Here is a 20,519-nt window from a genome sequence, read left to right as displayed (position 1 = left end):
TGACCGCTTTTATAGACCGCTTTTTTCATTATTGGTTTCTCGAACGTGTTAGTTACGCTAAAATTTGTTGTTTAAGTATGACATATGAAATATATTTATATATATATGTATATAATTTATTACTACTAATATATGTTCCTACCTATATACTATAATATTAGATATAGCTAATATGTCAAAATAAAAATATTTTAGGAACTATCTCTATTAAGCTAGAAAGTACAAACACGAAATAAAATGTCCGATATAATATTATACAAGACCGGAATAAATAAAACTAGCTACCGATGATCCTCTCGTGTGTCAGAAAGTAATCCTCGGGGCTGCAGTAAGAAGAAGCTGGAGTCCCGCGACGCCGCGGCAAAGACGAGCTCCCCGCGGAGGCTAATCGCCTCCCGGATATCACCAAGAGTATCCATCACCGAAGCTCGAATCGATGCCGGCTCGCCATGAACATTCGCTGAAAATGGTTCTCGGGCGAAGTAAGCATACCGCCCCGAAATGTAGTCATGGAGGCTCTCATCTCCTCGCTGAATTCACCCATGCCGCTCGTCATCGACTCGCGGGCGAAAGTGGTCATATCGTCCTTAACTCGCCTAAGGTACGCCTCATCGATACCGGGCGAAAGTGTACATGTCTCTCGCATTAACCGCTCACCGCACGTAGGGCCTCTATGGGTTGGGTGATCTTACTTATGGGCAGTCATCAAAGTATGGTGGGTGAGAGGATCCTACGCTAGCGCGTTCGGGCTGCCCTAGGTGCCGTGGGTTCCCAAGGGTCTTGTATGCATTTCTTAAACACCAAAGATATTCTCATATTGTGGTATAGGGAGTAGTGGGGTGGGCATAAAAATCCCAGATTAATCATGACTTGGCGCGCATTAGAACGGCAAGGGGGGCGTAATCTAAGAGTGGCATGTGTGATAATATCAAAAAGAAAGGTAACGATGCGAAGTTACCCTTTCGCCCCGGAGGATCCAAAGAAGGTGGAGGAAGGTCTTGTTGATGTCGGAAGGCTTCGAGGTGCCAATGACGCTCGCCCCACCATTGAAGTTATCGCTAGCTGGTTTCGTCGCGACCGAAATACCGATACGCCGCGATTTTCCGCCGATGTTGTACTCTCCCTCGATAAGCGCGGTCGAGCATTAGGTCGTGAAGTCCGTGGGTACACGGACCGTGCCGCCGAAGTCAGTCCGCGTGGTCGCACCAGTTGGAATGCCCGCGGATCCCGGAGAGCAACACCGTGTGACTTCGCGGTCGCACACCCTCGACGGTGATCCAAAAATGGTCGCCATTAAAGCTTCCATTGTCGTGAGAATTTCATCACCAAATCCTTAGAATAAAGCCCTCCATTGGCATATAACAAACTCTCCCATCCTCTAGAGTGAATTTCGCGGATCAAAGAATGGAGCAAACATCCCGCTTTTCAAACAAATTTCCAAAAAATTTTCCACACAAACTGGCCGTTTCCAGCCATTGCCGATCTAAGAGGGAGGATGGCTATGGATTATTGATGAGGGGAGAATTGGGATGATCCGACGGAAGGAAATTTTGATCGAGCTGTGGGGTCTCGCACAGACCTGGTTTTAGTGGGGCCTATCTCGTCTTTAGACCGATGCGAGAGGGGCAAGATCCGGTTTTTTAGGAGACGAATCGCGTGGAATAGTGACGCTGCGGTTATCGGTTTTTTGGTTTAAATGGGCCGAGAAATCGATATTTGGGTTGGGCCAAAAATTTCTGAAGCCCAAATCAAGCCTAAAGCCCCGATTTAAACCTAAAAATCTAAATGCGCATCCATGACTCGTTTGGGTCTCGAATTGACTAATAATGAGATATCGAAATGATCGCACGAAAAATTCTATCCAATTGTATGAGTCATTCTTGAAAGTCACAATTTTTTTTTTTTTTTTAGAAGGAAAGTGTAAGGGTTTTATTTACATACAAGGGAGATATAATGAAAAACACCGGAATGTCCGGGGAGTCACCATCTTAAATCATAGACAACCGCCATGTCGGCTCGATTTAACCCAATCCAGCCAGACGCGGGCTTCACCTCTATGTATTATGGGGTTAGGGGCGTGATGGTACCATTCATCCCGACCGCGGCGCGCTACGGTCTATTAAAATTGCCCTTTTACATACGGCTTATCCTCAAACCGCCCCCAGCGGACTCAAAGTAACCAATTCTAGTGGTTGGTCCGGTGGAATCCATTGCCCGCTTGTGTTCCAAGTATGCAACATCCGAGGTTTGACACGCATAATCCCTTTGTGCAAAACTTAATGCAAAGGGAAAAAGGTAACAAAATAAACATATTTACAAGGCGAGTCTTTTAACGCCGATCCTCAAGACTTAATCGAAGTCTTTTAACGCCGATTCTCAAGACAAATCGAAGTCTTTTTATCGCCGATTCTCAATCCTAATCCCAACCCTGGGAGAAACGGGCGGCTTAATTTAAGATTATCCCGCGCAGCTTGGTGTTAGACAAAAGTATACCTTAAACTGGCTAGTATCGATAGGAAGTCGAGCCTAGATGAATGGTGTTTGGCAATGCATACACCAGCCCATCCTTCGCACGCCGCTTACGAAAGCAAAAAGAACTACGCACCATTCCCTATTTGTGATGAGTGAGACTTACACCAAATGATTAGCTGAAGTTCGCGAGGTAGAGAGTAGAAAAGGAAGAAAAGGAAGGAGGTGAAATTTTAGGTACCCATCGTTTAATCAAAAAGCACGCTTGCTCGGTTGCGTAATACATTTATACTCCGCTCAGAAAAGAGTTTTCGCGGACTAAGGTTCCGGGCGCTTTGCAACCACACACTTCAAAGAACTTTGGAGATCATAAGATAGAAGATGGCCCGCTACCAAAATGGCGCACTCTATAGAAACAAGATTGAGTACGCCAAACTAAAACATCTAGTCCGGTATAACCGGATTTCAAGAAGAGTCCGCTCAACATCCGTGAGCCGAATTGTGGTAATGTTTTAGGCGCTTGTCCATCGACTTGAAATTCATCGTTATCTTTGATTAAGCAAAGAGATTGCCCCATAATGTTTCACACCGACACAATGAAAGGACCGCACCATCGCGGTTTTCAATTTACCGTGAAAGATGTGTAATGGAGTCAGACAAAGAAAACTTTTTGGCCAATTTTGAAATCCTTACGCAAAATGTGCTTGTCGCGGCACTCTTTTCATATTAGCTTTGTAGGATTTCGAGATCATAAGCATCAATCAATCTCCTCAAATTTCATTTAATTGGTAGTTTTCGCTTCACCCCCGATGATATTGTAATCGGAGGCTTTGATGGCCCAAAAAGGCACGATGCTCAAGTTCAACCGCGATGACAAGGTTTTCCAAAACAACGCGGTAAGGAGACATCCCTATAGGTGTCTTAAATGTCGCTCGGTATGCCCACAAGGCATCCGGATAAGCCGAGAGACCAGTCCTTTCTTTGATGGGTTGACAGTTTTCTCCGAATAGACTTTATCTCTTTGTTGGAGACTTCCACTTGGCCACTCGTTTGTGGGTGGTATGGAGTAGCAACCTTGTGAGTAACTCCATATTTCTTCATTAAAAACCCAAAAATTTTGTTACAAAAATGTGTACCCCCATCACGATGATAGCTTTGGGAACACCAAAACGAGAGAAAATGTTTTCTTTTACAAATCTCACGACAGCCTTATGGTCATTCGAAATATTACGCGAAAGTGCCTCAATCCATTTGGACACATAGTCTACAGCCGACTAAAATGTATAGAAAACCTTGAGAAATAGGGAAGGGTCCCATAAAATCAATGCCCCAAACATCAAAAATTTCCACAATTAAGATAGGGATTTAGGGGCATCATATTTCTTTTGGTAATTCGACCTAGGTGTTGACAACGAATGCAAGCTACGCGAATGTTCGCGGTGCATCGCGAAAAAGGGTAGGCCAAGAAAACCACATTGTAACACCTTTTGGCCGCAGTTTTCTTTCCACTAAAATGACCTCCGCAAGATTGTTCATGGCAAAAGGATAAAACGCCGGTGTGTTCCCACCGGAATGCAAATGATTTAATGAGTTGGTCGAACAATACTTAAAGAGGTAGGGTTCATCCCGTAAATAATATTTTACAGTGGATAAGAATTTTTTATGATCGTGACGCGACTAAAAAGGAGGGGACTTCCTCAAGAATTCAGGTAGTTAACGATATCCGCCGCACTCATGGAGATGAGAAAATAGAGTACAAGTATTCGCCCTGGGAAGGAATCACCGATAGCTTTAATCACTATCGATGTCACCAACCAGCCTTTGATAAATGGTCGGCTACTTACATTTTCGGTTCCTTTCTTGTCTTTGATTTCCGTGGTGAATTTTGTAAGAGAAGGATCCAACCGAACAATCGTTGTTTTAAGGCCCTTTTCGAAAGTAAGTACCGAATCTGTGCATGGTCAAGATATACTATGGTCGATGTTCCAACTAGGTAGGGCTTAAACTTATCCAAAGCATAAACAACAGCTAGGAACTCTTTTCTCGCCAGGTATAATTACGCTGAGCCGCCGTTAAGAGTTTTACTAGCGTAGTAAATGACAACGGGTTTGTCGTCACGCCGCCGCCTCTAGCACGGCACCAATAGCAAAGTCGCTAAGGCCACACATCACGAATGGTTGAGACCAATCGGGTGAATAATAGGAGCCGTAGTCGAGCGTTTTAGAGTATCAAAAGCTTGTTTGCAATTGAAATTGAAGTCAATATCGCGATCCTTAAGTAGGAGATTGGTTAAAGGTCGAAAGCAACTTTAGAAAAATCCTCGAATGAATCTCCTCAGAAAACCCGGCCGCGGGCCTAAAAAGGCACGGATATCCCGAATCAGACGCGGAAAAGGTAAATAAGAAATTTTAACAATTTTAGCTTTATCAACCTCTATCCCGCCTTTTGAAACAATATGACCTAGAACAAGTCCTTTGGTAACCATGAAATGACACTTCTCCCAATGAAGTACCAGATTTTTCTTCTTCGCAACGCTGCTAACTTTGGAAAGGTTGGATAAACAATCGCTAAAGGAATTTCCGTGAATGGAAAAGTCGCCCATGAAGATTTCCATATAACGCTCCACCATATCACTAAAAATGTGAAGCATGCAAAGCCATTGAAAGTGCCCGGGCATTACAAAGACCAAAAGGCATTCGCCTCAGATGCAAAGGTTCCAAAGGGACACGGAAAGTTGTCTTTTTTTGATCGGCGGATCGATGACAATTTGGAAGTATCCGAATAGCCATCAAGAAAACAAGAGTAGGCATGACCGCTAAACGCTCTAGCATCCGGGTCAATGAATGGGAGAGGAAAATGATCTTTACGGTTCTCGCATTAAGTTTGGCGATAGTCAATGCAAATTCTCCATTTCAAAGGAATGCGAAAGTGGAGATGCACTCACCATTTTCATTTTGCACAACTTGAATGCCGGACTTTTTGGGAACAACGCGGGATGACTAACCCGGGCCACTATCCGAGATAGGGTATATGATACCCGCGATCAAGTAAACGTGAGAACTTCCTCTCTCACTTCCTTCATGGCGGATTAAGGCGGCGCTTGTGGTTCTCGTGGATGTCTTTGTGCCGCCATCAAGATGTATAACGGCGCGCGCGTGCATATGCTAGGGTCTATTCCCTTGATATCATCTAAGGACCATCCGATAATGGAGCGGTGTTCACGAATGACATGAATCAAACGTCTCTTCGCCTCAGAGTCAAGCGGAGCGTAAATTATTATAGGGTGACTACCATCGGATCGAGATGTACGCATTTCAAATCGGGGGTAGAGGTTTTAAACCGAGTCGAGGATCGGGGATCAAGGATTCGTGGAGGGATCATCTCTTCAATGGAAAAGAGCTTAATCCCGTTCCTTCCTCAATTAGTTTGCACCGAAGATTAGTGGTCAATAGTGGTACCGACTCTAATAATGCATGGACATCCCTTTATGTACGAAGCCATCACAAACTCCCGGATTATCAAAAAGAAAGAAATTGGTGTATCTCGGCCCGGGGAAAAGAGTTTTTGAAATAATCATGTTCCGCACTATCAACCAAGCTTAATCTCGCCTCCATTATAGGATCGGAAACCGTTTCATTATTTTGAACACGCTGAGTTCGACGTAAAGGTCCCCAAAAAAGACAATGTCATTGAACCATCCCGACAATTTATGAGAGCCGCTAGCAGTTGCAAGGAAAGGACGCCCCAAGATGATAGGGATGGAGTCACAAGCTACTTCAAGATCTAGAATGACAAAATCAACCGGATAGTAAAAATCTTGACCTTTACTATAACGCTCTCTACTATGCCTTTGGGTACTTGATGGAGCCGATCCGCGAAGTTGCAGAGTCATATTGGTAGGTTTCAATTCATGAAGACCTAACCGCTTAAATAAGTAGTAGGGAAGTAGGTTAACACCGCACCTAGGTCTAAAAGTGCAAGAAGGGGTATATTTGTCGCCTAACGCATGGTACCGCTTGGTCGATTGGTCCTTGTACTTTTACCACACCATTGGTAGTGGTAATCGAGGGAAACCGCTTCGATGAGGAACGCTTTGTCGAGGTACATTTGTACGCCGCTTGGTGGTGCACATGTCCTTCAAAAACTTGGCATGCTTGGGCAAATGCTTTAGCGATCTAGGAAAGGTAAGTTTATGGTCAAATTTTTGAAGGTTTCACTGATCTCATCAAAATGTTCATCATGTTTGTTCTTTACCAAACGGGCAGTGGAACGGAGCTTTTGGACGGAATCGCGATAAGGATCGGTGGTATCTTTCCTAGGGACGAGGTGTAGATTTTGATGGTACAACTTCGCCCATTATAGGTCATGAGGTAGGAGTTGGAAGGACGTTAGTCGCGGGCTTCCGCCGATTCCTCGCCCCGCATAATGATATTATTGTCGATGGTTCGCCGTAACTTAAGAGTGGTAATGGGCATTTACCTCACCCTCGCTTCGATTACTAGGTCCCCGTGCATTGTCGAAGTTCAAAGGCAAGTGGTTTGGAGGCTTAGGTTTGAACCGCTTGGCAGTGGAACACGCTCTTTGACTTTTATCCCGAAGCTAACAAACCGAAGAGATCATTGATAGAAGCTAGGATTTGATTCGTTGATTCATGTATGTCGAAAGTTTCACCGCTTTATCTACCGTGGATTGTACAAAAGGAGCGCAGGAACTAGTTCACGTTATTATTCACGGGTTGATTTTGGTAGCCATATCCTTGGTTAGCGGAACAAGGTTGGGTTGTTTTGGTATCCCATATTTGGCGCTTGTCGGGAAAATTACTTTGCCCTTGCTGAAATTGTGGAGGATTTCCTTGACGATAGGAATTGTAGTTCGGGTGGTCGTGACAGAACGTTGTTGCCACCGAGGAGCTTGTTGTTGACGGGGGCCCAAGCTAAATTCGATGTTGTCGCCAAGGTGCATTAGGGATGTTGAAAGCACAAGCCTCTTCGTAAGGGAGGACACTCGTATACCAAAGGACAATAAGAATCGGGCGCGTTCGGGACTTAAGCAAAAAGAGGCATGGGGAAGCATTGCAGCCATGACCGCTTGGGTTTTTGTTCATTTATTTGTACCGAAAGAGCATCAACCTTTTGTTTAAGGTCTCGATTAGAGTTTTAATTCGATCGGGTTTGACCTCAACATAGACGTAACTTTGGTAGGAGTGTCTTTAGAAGATCTAGAAGAATCAGTGTTTCCCCAACGGGTGCTTCGCGGAGGCCCCTGCTTTCAAGAAAAGTGTATGCTTCAAGAAGCCTTTGTCCATGAAACAACCGCCGCTCATGATATCTAATGTTTCCTTTGATGGTCGAGAGAGACCATTAAAAAATGAACGGACTAATACAGCGGTGTCGAAGCCGATGATGGGGACATTCGAGAAGTAGATCAAGAATCGCCTCCACGCAAAAAGGATTCCCCGGGGTGCCGGGCGAAAAGAATTGAATCTTTTGAAGCATTTCTGTAGTTTTTTCGAGTATAGAACTTTATCATGAATGCTTGAACAAGTTTGGCCCATGTGTCAATGGATTGCGGGCGCTTTGTCCGGGCGAGCCAAACCAAGCTTTATCGCCTAAGGTGAAGCGGAAACAACCTAAGCAAGACTTGTTCGTTGGTAACGGCCGGATGGCGGAAAGTGGTGACTACTTGTTGCATCCGATTTAAGATGATTGACGGTTTTTCATGGTCTAAACCATGGTAAACAGGTAACAAACCAAAAAATGTTTGGAGGAATACTAAAATCACCTACAATCGTGATCGAAGTTTAATGCAGAAGCGTGTCCTTCCCCGTAGGGCAAAGATAGAACCGAAAAGGGGTTTCTCGAATCGGGAGATTTTCTTCACCATAATTAAAGGAGATAATGGAAACGAGATGTTTGACGAGGTTGATTTTACGAGGAGGAACTATGCCTAGGAGATAACATAAACAGCTTGTTTCTTGTATTTTCGACGATGATATGTAAGTTCTAATTCCTTATGTTTACCGTAATCGTAGTCTCATACAAATATGAATTTTAATTTAGTGCTCATAAGGAAACTAATAATGACCGGAGGTTTTAGAAGTTGGAAGGAGGAAACACGCCTTCCCCGAAATGTTGCTAACTCGAAAGCAGGAAGCTAGGATAACGCGGTGAATATTCCAAAGAGCCGTGTCTCCCCGAGAATTGAGGGAGGTTGTTGTTCGCTAGCACGCTCCTTTAATTAGGCAACCTCAATTTTTTTTCAAGTTTCCTAGGCATCGATGGAATAGGATGATTTATGATGGTGTATTGCGCGGGTGTTATTAAGATGATTTAGATGAAAATTTTAATTACTATGATTTTTTTTTTTTTTTTTTTTATTTTTAATTTTTATTTTTTTAATTTTTAATTTTAATTTTTTTTTTTTTTTTTTTTTTTTTAATTTACGAATTAGTGTATTATGGAGACTTGATTACTTAAATATGCAATTAAAAACGATAAATGCCAAAATAGAAACTAACTAACATATACTAGTTTACGCAGAAAAGTCTACCCATGCAAATCTATATTACCTATACGCGGCAACTATGTGTAAGTTATATGCGGAGTTAGGGAATGTCAAGAATGAACTCATGCAATTGAATACCGCGGTGATGTGAATTGATGTAACATACACATACAAAAAATATTCTAAGCAAGTGGTTTGATGCTACGATATATCAAAATATATTCGAATCATATTAATTGTGTTACGCGGAATATGTGATGACTAACCACCTTTACATGCACGTAGTTCTCATTCCAACATACAAATATACGAGGTAAAACAGTTATAGCAAATAATATCCTCGACAAAGTTTGAGGAGTTTAAGAGTTTGAAACCAAGGCGCCCCGCGATTCCTCGTGATAGCGATCGACTACTCCCAAGCTTATGCTTACTAGAAAAAAACAGACCAAAGAGCCCAAAAGAGTAATCAAAAAGGAAAGTGGCTCAGACTGAAAACCGGAGTGTTGATACTCCGTGTTAGTTTCGCTTTGTTTATTAATTCGGCCTCGCCCGGAGACTCTTTTGTTTGTTTAGTATTTCAAATTCTACGGAGTACTTAGACCGGTTAATGAAAATAAACAAAACTTGGCTCACGCTTATTTGTTAGTAGAAAAAAATTACGGTAAAGAGTTAGTATTGTAAATGTAAAATGAAAATTAAAAAGATGATGAGGTAAGGGAGGGTTTTATGGATGTATTCCAGCTTATTACGTTAAGTCCAGAGTCCTTCGGCAAGGCAAATGGGCGCCATTTGATAAAAACGCATTTTTTAGAGCACGCTTATTGGTTTTCGCCATTTATTTTCTTAAGTCCGAGGTCCACAAACCCAAAGTCCGAGGTCCCAAACCCAAGTCCAAAGTCCAAAGTCCAACGTCCGTGATAGTCGTGACGCTTTAGTCAAGTTACCTTTACTCACACGGGATTGGTAGGATAGGTCGAAAGTAAGGGATCGCCCAAACCTTAGTGGGCTCGGATAGGTTCACAACCGGAGTTACAACTTTAGGTGAGTAGGATTTTTAGGTTTCTTTTTAGTTGGTTTTAATTAAAATAACGGTGAATGCAAATAATATAAATTACTACGTGATTATATATAGGTAAATAAAAAAGTAGAGAAACAGGGAGAGAGTTAATCATGCTCATGCAAGAATCATTTTTCAACAGCTTTTATTACTAAATCACTACATCTCTAGTTCGCCTCGCTTCGAGACGACGCCGAAGTATTGATCCCTAGTGCATGCCCACATCTCTAGGTCGATTTCACTAAGATAAGGAGTTTCGATAATACCTCATCTCGTATATTATTTTCGCCCCGCACAAGTTCACATCACCGGACGAATCGAGAGTCGCCTCGACACTGCAGACACCGAGACATTTTGTCGCTACGAGACCGCCCCGAGCATCAAAGATCTAACTTTGTATAGCCTCGGCCATTTTGGGACCGGATGTTAATTCTATGCCTAATTCCTAAGTAGTGATTCTAGAATATTAACGAAGTCAATCCGATTTTTACACGAAAGCAAAGATAACCCTCCCCCGGGGGATTAGCTCATCATCATAAGGAATAATAAAACTTGTCAGATACATTAAGTAAATAAATGCAGACGTAAATTAAACAAGAAAAGAAATGATCGTTATTAAGGGTAAAATAACTTATCAGATTAAGTCGCTAAAATAAAAATGACGTAAGGTGTAAGCATCAATCGAAAGAAACTAAACGAAGCTGAAGCTAAAGCATTAATATGTCAGGGTAATAATGAAGGTGACCCATATATATATATAGGATGTCCGCAGCTTTAATTGGTTTGTTTGTTTTAATTTAGACATTCAAAACTTTGAATAAAAAGTTTGGTTCAAACCATTTGAATCAAAGTTTTGTTTTAAACAAAACTTTAATTTAAGTCCTTTTGTCCTTTTGCTTTTTTAAAGTTTTTGCTTTTAGCCCAATTCAATTCAAACATTGAATTGGTACGTGTCTTTCCTCTGCGAAGGTGGCATCAAATTGAAACCATCACTTGCCACCGCCTATGCCGACTCATCATGCCTTTGGGCCCGCAGAATGGGTCCACTTAGTGTGTCCATGGGCGGCGCCAAAATTGGCGCTTTTACTAATTTTTGTCCTTGGCGCAGAAGTTCGTCGCCTGGTCGCTATGGCAGCCTTCACTAGCCAACGCCGCACCTAGATTTATCCGATTTGAGCTTCGAAGTTTCCTCGCCTCTTTTATATGCGGGGGGCCCCTCGCGACCGGTTCTCGTTTCTTTGGAAACTTCGCCTAGTCGCTTTGTTTGGGCTTTACTTGGATTGAGCCGGGAATTCCAAATATTCCCAGATTCTCAGATTTTGGCAGCTTCACTAGCCAACGCCGCACCTAGATTTATCCGATTCGGAAAGCATGGAAATTTGTCGCTTCTTCATATGTGGGCCCGCTCCGCGACCGGTTCTCGTTTTGGAAACTTCGGCTTTTACGGGTCGAGCGGAAACTCCAAATATTCCCCGATTCCTCTGACTTTGATGCATGTTTTATCACTATATTCATTTTAATTACCGTAATAAAATAAACAAAACTTGGCTCCGCAGTTATTTGTTAGTAGAAAAAAAAAAAATTACGTAAAGAGTTAGTATTGTAAAAATGAAAATTAAAAGATGATGAGGTAAAGGGAGGGTTTTATGGATGTATTCCGGTTATTACGTTAAGTCCAGAGTCCTTCGGTGCATGTGGGCGCCATTTGATAAAACGCTTTTTAGAGCCGTTTATTGGTTTGATTATTTATTTTCTTAAGTCCGAGGTCCACAGTCAAAGTCCGAGGTCCACAAATCCAAGTCCAAGTCGAAAGTCCAACGTCCGTATTGTATGATGCGTTTTAGTCAAGTTACCTTACTCACGTGGGATTGGTAGGATAGGTCGAAAAGGGGATCGTCAAACCTTAGGAACCTGGATAGGTTCACACAATTGGAGTTACAACTTTAGGTGAGTAGGATTTTTAGGTTTCTTTTAGTTGGTTTTAATTAAAATAGCGGTAATGCAAATAATATAAATTACTCCGCGATTATATGTAGGTAAATAAAAGTAGAGAAACGAGGGAGAGAGTTAATCATACTCATGCAAGAATCATTTTTCAACAGTTTTATTACTAAATCACTACATCCTAGTTCGGTCTCGTTTGGAACGGCGTCGAGTATTGATCCCTAGTGCATGCCCGTGATCTACGGGTCGCATTTCACTAGCATAAGGAGTTTCGATAATACCTCATCTGGTATATTATTTCTGCTCACGCGCGAGTTCACATCGGTTTGGACGAATTGGAGAGTCATATCACACTCAGAGAAGTCGTAGCGAAGAGACATTTTGGGTCGCTATCTGGAGCATCGGCCTCCAACTTTGTCTGATCTGGATCATTTTGGGACGGGATGTTAATTCTATGTCTAATTCCTAAGTAGTGATTCTAGAATATTAACGAAGTCAATCCGGATTTTTACCACGAAAGACATAACCCTCCCCACGGGGATTAGCTTCATCATCATAGGAGGAATAATAAAACTTCTTGTATACATTAAGTAAATAAATCGCGGAATGAGAAATTAAACAAGAAAAGAAATGATTGCTTATTAAGGGTAAAATAACTTCTTGTATTAAGCTGCTTTGAAATAAAATGGCAGAATGTAAGTCTTGAAAGAAATTAAATTGGTGGAAGGAAAAAGCATAAAAAATCTTTGAAGGGCTAATAATGAAGGTGACCCCCACGTATATATAGGCTGATGTCTCCATTGAAGCCTTTTAATTGGGTTTTATGTCTGTTTGCTAATTTAGACATTCAAAACTTTGAATAACAAAGTTTTGTCTCCATGTAAATCAATTTGATTCAAAGTTTTGTTCTGAAACAAAACTTTCATTTAAGGTTTTGTCCTTTTTGTGTTTTGGTTTTGTCTTTTAGCCCGATTGATTCAAACATTGAATTGGTGCGTGTCTTTCCTCTTGCAAGGTGGCGCAAATTAAACCCTTCACTTGCCACCTTTATATGCTGACTCGTCATGCCTTTGGGCTGCGAGTGGAGTCCACTTAGTGTGTCGATGGTGGGTGCCGAAATTGGCGTTTTACGACTTTTTGTCCTTCTTGAGTTAAATTAAAGAATTATTATGGCGGCTTCACTAGCCAACGTCGGCACCTAGATTTATCGATTTGAGCCGGAAGTTTCCTGCCTCTTTATATGTGGGCCCGATCACGCGGGTTACGTTCTTTTGGAAACTTGACTCTAGTCGGGGCTTTGTTTGGGCTTTACGGGGATTGGCGGGAATTCCAATATTCCGTATTCTTGTATTTGGGTTTCACTAGCCAACGTCGGCACCTAGATTTATCCGATTTGAGCGTTGGAAATTTGTCTTTCTTCATATGTGGGCCCGTTCATGACCGGTTACGTTCTTTTGGAAACCCGGCTTCCGCGAGTTGAGTGGGAAACTCGAAATATTCCGTATTCACAATACTTTGATGCGAGGTTTTATCACTATATTCATTTTAATTGCGGAAACCTGCAAAAAATACGAAAATATAATTATTACATGATTATTAAACACATAATCGACCAAAATGCTATGTCTCTCGGGGTTTAATATTACAGTTTTGGGTGCTTATCAACATGTATTTAATTTGTATTTAAAGTTGAGTTGTATTGTCCTTAATTTTATTTAATTTGTATTTAATTTTATTTTTTGTTATACTTCATTGAGTTTGAAAAAAAAAACTATCTCCAAAAAGTTGAAATATCATTTGCCATTGGAGAAAAACCATGTAAACAAACACTGACAAAGCTGACAAATCTTATATTTTCCCACTATAAATTTTTGCAAACAAACACTGGCAAATTGAAATTTTCCCACTAGAGATTTGCCTGGCAAATCTATAGTGGGAAAATACTGGCAAATCTTATATTTTCCCACTAGAGATTTGCCAGTTAACAAACACACCGATATTGTGTTTGAAATAGTCTTCTTATAAGTTTACTACACTGCATTTTGAAGTAGATTGGGAATAATTAAGATGGCCCTTTCAGCATATTAGACGGCAACCTTAACTTAGTCCCTCCTCATACATGTAATGAATGTGAACTGCTTCTCCGCACTCTATATATATAACTCAATACTAGCTTGTTTTATTCACTACTTAACCCAGATTTCCCATAACTTGGGGCCCAGTTAAATGCTGAATATGACGGCAACCCCTATTATCTTGTGTGGGATTCTTGCTCTCAATTTTTCTACATTGCTCTAGCGGTGATCGTGAATCCACTCCAGGATTTCTGTGTTGCTGACCTTAAAGCCCCAGGTAATATATTGCTGTCTTTTAACTCTGCTAATGTACTATGCAGAATATATTCATTTAGAGTTATTTAGTTTTTGGGCCCAATTATAATTGGATAATTTGCGTTTGGTCACCAATTAATCGTTTATTAGACATTGGGCCAAATTTGACAGTTGAGTGCGTTAACTTTGTGTTTTCTGTGACTCGACTGTTGGGCCCAAAAACAGTTTTTGTGTAATGCCTAAAACACCCTTGCACACGTTTATCTCGAGATTTTTCAAATATCATCAAAATAACGGTAAAATCTGAGATTTGATCTAATGGTCCCAATTAAATAGCCGTTAGAAGTCGTCTTCTTCACTCTGTGAAACTAAAATTGCTGCTATAGCGACCCAAATTATGACAGCTAGAAAATTGGTGGCAGAGGGGCATAGTAATGATATAGTAAGCAAAACCGAGAGCATCTTAACAGGGCTGTGGCTATGGAAACATAGAGGGAAGGGGAGTACACGAGGCATGAGACCAATGAATGAATGTCGTGAGTAGAAGGTTGGAGTAGCCTGGAACCAGATAAGCATATTCCTCGTGCGGCAAAGGATAAAGGGCCAGATGCACCAATACGTACGGAAACCCTACACGTGGCGAGAGAGGGACAGAGAGATCAGCGGACAGATGGACGACCAGGATCAGAAGGAAGAGGGTATAAAGAGAATAGTAAGGAGAGAAAGAAGGGGGGATTGGGAGTGTGAAAACCTAAGGAGAGAGTGCGAACCTAGAGTAGAGAGAGAGAGAAAAGTGGTTACAACATTTGGCGCCGTCTGTGGGGAGAGATCAATGCATAAAGAGAAATGGCGACAAGGGAGAAGCGAGGGGTAGTGATAAACGAAAAAATGTGCTAGTTTACCTACGAAATGAACGATAAAACTCAAAACGTAAGTAAAACTAAACGAGATTACGTGCCTAGTTTAACAAAGATTGTTCTACTCTCTATCTATTTATTAGATATAGTGGAGTAGGAACTTCGTTCCACTCCTAGTTCTTTCACATAGTAGTGTTCTCTAAGTATAAATAATCTTAACTAAAGTCTAATGAGAGATTTACAAATTATAAACTACGATGCAACTACCCACAAGATACAACTACTTAACTACGGAATATTGCGTTGATTCTATGATAAGAAATTAGGGGGGGTTGATTCCACCTTAACTCAACTTAACTTACTAACGGCGAATCGTTAATAATCGAATGAATCAATCACACGAGAACAATTGGTTCTTCCTAATCCCTAATTACACATGGCACTTCTACCAATTCATAACTAGCATGTGAACGATTAAACCCATTCTCATGGTGAATTAATCATTTCTAGAGTGGAATAGAAATTACAACGACTCTATGATAATCGGAATCAAGCTTTCATCAAGGCTTCTCAACCCCCTCTAATAGAGGTTTAGCCAAGAATCATTCCGCAATCATTTCCATATGAATCTAAACTAAACATAATATCAAGATTCCAACTTTACTAATTTAACAAACAATAATTGAAATCTAATTAATAATTAAGAAATAATATCAACAATAATTTAAACTAGATCTATAAATGTAATGACAAAAAAAAATGAATTGAATAATAATAAGCTATTTTATTAATCTAATCAAATGAATAACAATATTTTAAAGGTTTAATCTAAAACAAGGAATGAAATGAAACTAAAATTAATTAAAGACCATTAAAACTAGATCTAGAAGCTATTCTAATCTAACCCTAGCTACCATTACGATGAACTAGTTTTCTGAATAAAACTAGATAACTTAAGAACTAAGCTTTTCTTTGTTTTTATATGTTTTAGATCCAAAATCGTGCATGGGCTTGGAGCCATGTTTTGGGCCAGAGAATCAGGCCCAAAACCCAATTCTTTCAGTCCAAAAAGGCCTCTTCAGCTGGAGTTGTCTTTGACAAACTTTTTATCCACTTTTACTCCTCTGATTGGGTCAAGGTATAGACCATTGGAAAGAACTTTCCGAGCCGGTCGTTTTGACATAAGGTAGGCCCAATTCCGAGGTCTGAGTCCAAAGATATGCTCTTCGGAAGTTCTACTGACTTTGTGCATTGTTTCTGCCTGCGTGGACTTTGACTTTTCATCTTTTGACCGGGCTTTACAGAGGCTTTGTCTTCTTGAAAATTGGCCTTTAATCACATAACTTCTTAGCAACCGACCTTTGCTCCTTTATCTCGCTAAAGTGGCACATTTCTGCACATAATGGACTTTGAAGCCTGAAATACATAAAAACACGTAATCAGTATTAACTCTTACTTATTATTCACATAATTAGTCTAAAAGTACGATTGTTAAGGGCTTAAAACTATAGTTTTGGGCTCTTATCAAACCACCCCCAAACAGCATTTTGCTTGTCCTCAAGCAAATATGAGAAATTAGAATAAGTGACAAAAAATGGAGTTCTTAACTACTCCGTTTATTTGAGTGCAATTGCATTTACCATATCTAATAAGGCGCTTAAACCACTAGGAATTCCTAGTGGATGAGTTATAACCTTGAGAGTTTTCCGGTGAAGGTACTCACAAACTTGATCTATACTTCACAACGATTAAGAAATAAAACTATTGTTTCCTCATTCATGTCTCAACTATCTATACATCTCACTAGCAAATGAATAAGAATAACCAAGTCAAAACCTAAGCTAATATATGCATAATAATCAATCATCTATAATACAAATATATATACTATGAGTAATACTATGAAATGCCTAGTAGGTTCGTTTTTCAAAAACTTCGAATAAGCGTCCCCTTAAGTAGGTCCTCACATAAATGTCAAGACAAAACCACTCTAATTTTTCCGCTCAAGTTTATTTTACTCCAATGTGTAGTAGGCACACTTTACCTTACAATCTCAATGACAAACAAGGAAGCGGAGTCGATCAAACACATCTGCCACTTACTATCACACTAACCTATTCCTAATTGAGCTAGAGGTCTTTATTAGGTGTTGTGGGGATTAGGAGATGGTTTAAGAAGGAAGGAAATGGATATTCAAAAGGACAAGTCCGAGATAATAGAGTCTTCATATTATGTAACTTAGAAAACCTTGTTATTTTCTTTTGTTTCTATACTTTGTTTCCATCCTTAGCCATATTTTTCTTTTTTTTTTTCTTTGGCTTTTGACTCCCTTTTATTCTATTTTTGGAGTTTTATTTATTTCTATTTTTTTTTTCTTTTCCTTAGATGGAAACTTCTTTTCTTTTCCTCAAGCAACTAACTAATTTTTGATTACACGGTTTTTCTCTTCTTCTTTCTTCACTCATTCTATTCTCGGACTTATTCTAGATTGGGTAAGTTGAATTTTTATTTTGTTTTGTTTTTGTAACAGGGTAAAGGAATTGTAGTTTTATGGAAGGCTAAAGAAAGGCTCGAGGGGCTTACTAGCGGAAAATAATTCATAGGTTTGAATTTCTGGCTATATCGATCCAAAGAGGGCCTAAATTCTTGCTTAGGATATGGCATAGTGATCAAGCAAGTGGGCGTGTGATTTCTCTATCCGATTTTACTTCTCCTTTGTGTCATTTCTCAAATGTTTAGGCTCATATAAGGCTTTAGGCTATATTCTCACAGGATTTGTAGAATAAATACTCTAGCCTAGATTTCAGAAACTTCATTGCTAACAATCATAGATACTCATGTAATATATTTATAGATAGATGCAAAGATTATTACCTACATATTAACCTAAGTTTCTAACAATTATTACGATACAAAAGCTATTGAGACTTCTAGATTGTTAAGAGCATAGAAAAGAAAACAATACCAATATTCCTAAGTGTATAGCATAAACTTATTTATTTATATTTTTGAAATTTTTAACTTGAAAACAAATGCATATTATACATATCTATATCCTAACAGATGCCTTAATTACACGTGTTTCTATGCCCCCTCCCCCAAATAAGAAGCATGATTTGTCCTCAAAGCATTTAAATAAAGAGGGTAGAAAAATACCATGGAAACGCCGTGAAATTCTGGAACATCTGCAAAACAAGGTTAGAACATACTAATATAGGAAATAAAAATACTGGCCTTGACTCTATAAGAGTTCCACCCATTATGGGGTTAACATAAATAAATTGTTTGGGACATAAGCGCACACTAACCTAAACTAAAAACTTACCTCCACTCCAGTTTACTTTCGTCATCCTCCTCTTCTATAAAGAAGTGAGGTTCCTTCGCATCCTGCCATGCCATTATAAATTGCCAAGCTTGCCGCCATTTATCATCTACGGATGCTAACCTATTAAGTGCCACTTGGTCGGATGGGGTGTAAGGTGCAACCTGATGAGGTTATATCCTCCACCCTTGCCAAGTCATTGCACGGAAAGATCGAATAATAGAATTGGTGGGTCTCACAATGTCGACCCCAACCCAGTCCGTAAAACGGGCACAAAAAATAGGGAAGAAACATAGCATAATACGGCAAACTAATATAGGCATAAGAAGATACTTATGCCTCATGCTATGGGCTCGTGCTAAACTAGACATTAAGGTCTTAGGAAGGTCATATAGCGGTTCCGTTCCTCGGCTAAAGCAAGGAAAACATCGCAAAGTGGCATCATTCGCGGAAGAAAAATGCCACTCCCCTAATATGTTTAGCATGATAAAGAACATTACCATATCACATTAAAGGGACAAGCTACCAAGGGCTCGTTATATGTCCCTTGGTCCTCTACGAGGAAAATGTTGGACCCATAATTCTCATGTAAAAGCTCATAGTTGTAGGCGGAAATTATCAACTATGTAGCCCCATGGGTCTTGAATCTTAGCAGGCATAGGAATCTCAATAACAAAAGCCAACAGGGACTTAGTTATCTCCATTGTTTTAATTCATCAATGTTAATGGAGAACACTTGTTCTCCATCCATCCGATAAAAAGAATGTACAATGGTTATAAAAATCTGAGGCAAGTCAGGGGGAGTAAAGTTCATCAGAACTTACCATTAAAGATTGTCATCCCGCTTGTATGATTACTTCATCGAAACCAAGCACCATAGGTGTCACTTTGGAACAAGTCTTCGAAAGACTGTTCCAGTATGATACGCGACTCGGGGATGTCATCACAAAACTACTCTCTGGAATAGCTGCAACTATCCTGGAACAACCCATGCAAAAAATTAGAAATTTCAGGCGTCATCGAGTTAATCGGAGCGCCTCCTTCCACTTGGCAGGTGCGCTCGGTGTTTTAGTTCTTATTGCTTTTAGGCCGAGTCGCTCAACTTGGCGTGGAGGTGCGCTCAGGGTAGAATTTTTTATGGTGATTAGGGCGTAGGTGCACTCCACTAGGGCGCAGGTGCGCTCGGGGTGATGTAGTGCCGAAGTGCGAAGGAAAATTAAGCGAAAATTGGGAGTGAAAAATGAGGGATGGATGTGAGAGATGTGTGTGTATGGAGAACGAATGAAGTTTATATAGGGTTAGGTTTCCAAAAATGAATCGGAAAATTTCCAAAACGTTTTAAGGCAATTGCCGGAAACAAAAATTTCCAAAACCGGAAACGGAAACAACCCATATTCTTGATTCTATAACAACCCTAATATCTTTTATACTGGATTTAAACTAGTAACTTCTAAACTCTCTTAGATTTCATCCTACCACCACATCTAATCATAGGTATGCCAATTACAGCAATATTCTCAACCTTCACTCCAAAACAAACTCTAAAATGGAGGATCTTCTACAAATCATGATAAAATAAATAATACCACCCCCAAACAATTCGGGAAGGTAGGATTAACAATAAAATCCATGCACAATTTGAAAAGAACCACATTATATTAAAATTGAAATTCAAACAACATTTAACTACCAAATTCAAAGTTAACTACGGAATTTAACAACGTAACATCCTATCTACTAAAAATAATAGGGTAATTTTGACTTAACCCCCCACAGATGGGTAGCGGTTTGACTAAACCACCCATTTTTAAAATCATTTGAGTTTGCCCCCCACTCCGTCAATTTTGTGTGTAACAGATGTTAGTATTTTAGCTATTGACCATTTTACCCTTATGAAATAGATGTTGCATTGCCCCCCACATTAACACGTTAAACCTAGCTTTGCGAAAACCCCCCAAACGTTGCCATTATTTAATTCTTGCACTCTCTCTCTCGTATTTTACCTATTAACCATTTTGCCCTTTCTGACAAATTAA

This window comes from Coptis chinensis, chromosome 5 (genome assembly GCF_015680905.1).
Source record: "Coptis chinensis isolate HL-2020 chromosome 5, ASM1568090v1, whole genome shotgun sequence".
In the NCBI taxonomy this organism is placed as follows: Eukaryota; Viridiplantae; Streptophyta; class Magnoliopsida; order Ranunculales; family Ranunculaceae; genus Coptis; species Coptis chinensis.
The sequence above is the reverse complement of the archived record's forward strand: the minus strand, read 5'-3'. Positions refer to the sequence as shown.